This window comes from Monodelphis domestica, chromosome 4 (assembly GCF_027887165.1).
Source record: "Monodelphis domestica isolate mMonDom1 chromosome 4, mMonDom1.pri, whole genome shotgun sequence".
NCBI lineage: Eukaryota > Metazoa > Chordata > Mammalia > Didelphimorphia > Didelphidae > Monodelphis > Monodelphis domestica.
Genome location: NC_077230.1, coordinates 175,052,505 through 175,058,720, shown reverse-complemented (window position 1 = coordinate 175,058,720; position 6,216 = coordinate 175,052,505).

Sequence of the window (6,216 nt, the reverse complement as noted above, 5' to 3'; positions counted from 1 at the left end):
TTTTCTGTTTCACAGTTCAATTGTGCTGTCTTCTGATTGCTTTGAAAGCAAAGAAGAAAAGAGCCGAAGGCATCCTGACTGAAGACTTCATTATAAATAGCAATCATATATTTTTAAAAAATCATTCTTGTTCAAAATATCAGAATCTTTTCTAATCATCTACACATGATGTGGATCTCAGAACTGAACATAGTTGAAGTGTGCAAATGTGAAAATATTTACAAAAATTTGGAAAAAATTAATCTGGAAAACCTCAGTGATTTACCTTAGGAGGAAAAAAGTCTATACTTCTAAAATTTTCATTATGAAAATAAAAACTGTGAGAGGTGGGGGTATAGTGGATAGAGGGTTGGCCTTTGAGTCACAAAGATGGGGGGTCTGAGTTCCACCCTTGACACTTATTGGCTGAATAAAGCTAGCCTCTTGATCTCTCAGTTTCTAGGACTATAAATTGCAAAACAGCTGCACTTCTGCCTTGAGAGAGGGCAGTTCCTTTTCCTTAAGTTTCCTAAACATGAACAGTTATTAATTAGAAAAAAAAGAAATGAAACACTACAATGGATCCAATAGATGAAAAGGAAGTAAAATTTCTGCTATAAACACTTCAGAATCACTAATATGTTAATGGAATTTCCACAGAAAGAAGTGACTTGGGGTAAGAATAAAGGAGCTTCCCTTCATACAAGTCTTTCTGTCTACAAGATGATTGTCGTTCAGTTTAGACTCTTTGTGACCCCATTTTGAGTTTTCTTGGCAAAAATAGTAGTTTGACATTTCCTTCTCCAGATCCTTTTACATATGAAGAAACTGAGACAAACAGGGTTAAGTGACTTGCTCAGAGTCACACAGCAAGTAAGTATGAGAGGCCAGATTTGTACTTGGGAAATACACTTTTCCTAACACTAGGCTTAGCACTCTCTCCATTGTGCCACCTAGCTGCCCTACCCACAGAAAGACTCCAACTATTTTTGCACTTGATGGGTGCAAGGGGGTAGAACACTTCATTTAGTGACTGTCCTAGCTAAATAAGAAACAGAACTTGGTATACAGACAAACAGAATGTCACTTTTTTCTATATGTCCAACTTTATATTGTGCTAATGCTTCATTTTATTTTATACAGTAAAGGGAACATGTGTTCATTATAACTTTTACTTTCCATCAAAAAAAGATAGAGAAGTCAGATTCCTTTAAAAAATATCTAGTTAACAGTTTGTAAAAAGTGGAAGAAGAGTAGATCTGGGAGTTTATACACTATGAAAGTTGGCACTTTCTCTCCTGCTTATAATCTTTTTAAACCATTTTTCACACATAATATGTAACCTCACAAAAATATAATACATACAATTGTTATGAATATAAAATAAATGATAATAAATATGCTTATTCAAAGGCAAATAATTCTCATGTTAGATATGTTAAAAAATCTTTGTATCATTCTTTTCCCCCCCCTCTAACTTCCCTATTCTAAAGAAGGCAGATAAAATTATATAGATTGTATTTATGTTATCATGTAATACATATTTCTTTGTTCATCATGTGAAACAAGAGACATGCTTACATTAGAGAAAAATTCATGGAGGAAATAAAGTGAAGAATGTTTCAATCTGCATTCTATCTGCTCCTTCTGTGGTAATGGATATTCTTTTTCATCATAAGTCCATTGGAGTTGTCCTGGACCCTGCCTTGTTGATAATAGTGATTATTCAGTTGATCATCATGCATTATGTGGAAGAGAGAAATACTGAAGTAAAAAAAAATAATGAAGTAAATGAAAGGATTATCTCATGAAAAAAAGGAGATAGAACTCTAATGCCAATGGGGGATAGGAATTGTTAAAGACAAAAGAGTGGTTGCCATAAACCACTGTGGTGACCACAAAAATATGGTTTTCAAGACTGTGAATTGCCCAAACTGTAAAGATAATTTTTAGCGTCTTGATTTTATATAAAAAATAAGTGGTCGCCATGGGAAAAATTCCCAAATATGAAATACCCAAGTCAGCTGGGTTTTATGGAGATTTTAATTAATATAAATGAAGGAATTAAGGAAAGGGAAAGAGACAGAGTAAGAGGAAATAGGAAAAGGCTAGGGATTGGCCTAGGCCTTTCTCTTTAAGAGAGAAACTAAGTCAGTCTTTAATCACTCACCACAAGATCTTTCCATGCAAAACTCCAGTGTTCAGAGAGACCCTCCAGTTCAGCTCCTGAGCTCAACTAAGTTCAGTCACCGAGAGACTTCAATTCAGTTTGCTAAGATGAACAAGTCCAGAGGCCTCTGACCTCCTTTTAAAGAGAATTTTCTCCTATGTCATCTAAATTTTCACATCTACCAATCACAGTAGACTGTTTTCCAAAGGACTGACCATTCTTAATTCACATCTTGTTATCACCTTCTCTAGGTAGACTAAAACTTCTGAGTATTTCACATCTCTTTGCTAAGCTTGCCCTTTTAGTGATTAATTTGACCTTCATAGGTACTTAGCACCCTTTTGTATTAGATCTAAAAATAGACCTAGCTTAAGGGCTTGGCCTCACTATAAGTATGGGTTGGGGACTTTTTCATTGTTCAGTAAGGAGCTTTACAACTTTATCTTCCCCTTAAGGTATGCCTAAATATGGGTGGAATAAGGTTAAGTTCTCAATACATTCCTGATCAAGTACCTCCATTGTTTAAATGGGGAATAACCTTAACCAAATATTTTAAGGTAGAGTTTGAGCAGTTTTAAGATTCACAAAATGGAACTTCCAGCTAAGAAAAGGAGTGGAGCAGTTAGAGATTGATGGCTTCTCCCTTTTTTAATTGAAGAGGGAAGGAGCAAAATCCTCACTGAACCTACTTAGCTTCAAATCCCTTGTTGAGCAGAAAAAATATCCAGACTAATCATTTGTCTTACAGCAGTTGGATAGAGACTCTTTTCCCTTCGGGGAAGGCTCAGAAGATTCCTTTAAAGCTGTATCTCTGTGCCAAGAAATACCATCATCTTGAACCTACAAAGATACTAAGATCATCTGGGACTTAGTCCCCAGACTTGAGCCTCAAACCCCTGAAGAAATCTATAGGAGGCAGATACATAAGGGACGTCCTGTTTCCTCTTTCCTAATTTATTATACCCAACCCCTGTTGTGGATGAGAGAAAATGGGAGAAAGTCTGCAGCAGAGCTGAAGGAACAAGAGCTGCAGAACTGTCAATCAAGGAGACATTCTAAATGGAATGGTGATCAGGGAAAGACAATTGAAGGATCAGCCAAACTGAAAATCTTGGTCTCTTGTCCTTGGGACAGAAAGGAAGAAGGACAGAAAGGTCCTTCTCTCTGGTTTCTCCCTTCAATATTCAAGTGACCGAATCTTCAAAACTGTTGGCCAATTACCCAAATTCTAGACTCTATTCCACTGTCCTCCAACTTAGGAATTATTTTAGGATTAATAGTAATAGAAGTCTCTCGGTGACCTAGAATGACAATTGTCTTTGTGCGTTTTCATCTACGGTGTACCCTCATATGGCTTTGAAGTTCAAAGGCTGAGACGTCACTCATCTTCAAAGGTGGCGGCGTCATGGTGAATGTGGGTTCGCCAGCTGCTTCTGACAGAGACAGCAAGTTCTAGTTACTTTGGTGTAATGCCAGCCCACTTCAAGTTTGACTTTAGCTAATCCTTGACTCTTTTCTTTGGTCAACCTTGTTTCCTGAGTCCAGCTGACAGTTCACCATAGAATACCTGTCTTGGTATTCCCTGTGGGTCCATGCGGATGACGTGTCCAGACCATGGTAGCTGGGTTTTGAGGACCATGACTTCGATGCTGGTGGAGTTGGCTCTGTGGAGGACTTCCTGATTGGTGATTCAGTCCTGCCATCGGATCCTCATGATTGACTGGAGAGAGCGCTGGTGGAATTGCTCCAGCTGTTTCATGTGCTTCTGGTACAATGTCCATGTCTCGCAACCATACAGGAGCGAGCTGAGGACCACTGTTGTACACTTTGAGCTTCATTGCAGTGCTTACACCTCTGTGTTAGAGGACTTTGGAGCGCAGCCCCCCGAGTGCCTGGCTGGCCTTTTGGATTCTGGCATTGATCTCATGGTCTAGAGACCCGTTGTTGGCGATGGTGCTGCCCAGGAACTCGAAAGTGTTGACATTAGAAAGCTGTGTGCTGTTGATAGTTATGCATGGCTGGTTAGTTGACCTCCCTGGTGCAGGTTGGAATAGCACCTCTGTTTTGCTGAGGCTGATAGTCAGGCCAAACAGTTTTGTTGCAGTAGAGAACCTGTCCACAATGGTTTGAAGATGATTTTCTTGGTGGGCCATGAGAGCACAGTCATCTGCGAAGAGAGCTTCCAGGATGAGTCTCTCTGTTGTCTTTGTTTTTGCAGGATTTTAAGATTAGGGAAACTTCAAACCCTCTCTCCCCTCAACTCCCCTACTTTTCCCCTTCTCCTAAATAAACTCCTTGTTTAAAGTTATCAAAAAGAGAGTTATCTGTCTGTTATATCAAGATACTCACTCAAAACAGATTTCCAGTGATACCAACTATAGACTAATTGACAGGGAATGGGAGGAGGGAGGGAGGTAGAAGAGGGAGGAGGGAGGTAGAAGAGGGAGGAGGCAAGGAAGGGAGGAGGTTGGCAGATCTGACCTTTAATTCATCATCTCACTCTCAGAGTAATTCCCTAATACACCCCTTATTTAATAAATAGATATTTTTCAACTTAATGAGAACTCAGACATCTTCGATGTACTAAAAGGGGATCATAGATATAATCAACTAAAGAAGAAAGAGATTGAAGGGGATTTTCTCTTACCCTTCAGCTCTAGTCAGACCTGACTCCATTTTCCAGACAGCTCTGTCTGTGGGAGGGAGAATTGGTGTTACTCTTTATCTATTCCCTCTCTCTCCATTACCTGTCAAAACTTTGGTTCCTGATTCCCCACTAGTACAGTTTTTATTGTTACTCTGTATAGTATTCTGCTGGTTCTGCTCACTTCACTTTGAATCAGTCTTTTCAGTTTTTTGTTTTTTTTTGTGATCATCTAATCTGTCATTTCTTGTGGCACAATAGTATTCCATTACATTCACATAGCACAACTTCATTAGCCATTCCCCAACTGATGGACATCCCTTCAGTTTCGAGTTCTTTGCCATCACAGAAAAAGAGCTGCTATAAATATTTTAGAAAATGGGGCTTCTCTTCCTTTTTCCTTGATCATTTTAGGGAAAAAAGTGGTATTACAGGGTCAAAAGTTTCACAATTCTTTGCCTATAATTTCAGATACCTCTCAAAAATGGTTGGATCAGTTCAATTCTATCAACATTGTATTTGTGTCCCTATTTTTCCACATTCCTTTTAACATTTGTCACTTTAGCCTTTTATCATTTTTATCTGATAGGTTTGAGATGATATCTCAGTTGTTTTGATTTGCGTTTCTCTAATGGATAATGATTTAAACCATGACTTCTTAACCTTTGTCTTGGTATTTTATCTACAATTTGCTCCCACAAGAAAGTAAAGGAGTTAGGAAAGTAAAGGAATAGCCACTTTTTAGCATGATTCCGTTGCATTTCGCTTCCCCATTCTCTTCCTAGCTTTATGCTAGGATCAAGTTAAGTAATACTTGCAAAATGTTTTAAAAAAATCTTAATTGGCTACATAAATGTTGTTTTTTCTCAGTGCAATTTAATAGACTTTCATATGAGCCTACTATGTGCCAGGGACAGTGCAAAGCACTGAATAAACAAAAAGAGGCAAAAAAGATAGTCCCTGCCCTTGGATTTACAATCAGGAGTTTATAATCTAATTGCAGGAGAGAATATGTAAACAACAATATACAAGGCAAACTACATTCAGGATAAATAGGAAATAACTAAAAGAGAGAAAGCATGGGAATTAAGGAGTGTTGGGAAGATTTCCTGTGGTTACATTATCATCATTAATATTATTACTATTATTTTCGTTACACTTAATGAACTACTCTTCCTTTCTCTCAGCAGGTTCCTCTTCCCTAATCTCCACACACCAGCTCTTTTCCCCTTCAAATCCCTTCCTTCTTTCAGCCCGCACAGGAGGGTCGGCCTTTTTTGAGTTGACAGCCAATGGGTGGGGCTTTCGTTCTTGAGGAGTGTCCATCCCAGCCAATAGTTGGGGCTTTAGCTATTAAGGCGTTATCTCAATCTCTCGGTTCGGACTACTAGTTTCTTCCCCAGCGTCCCCCTCTCCCAGCCAA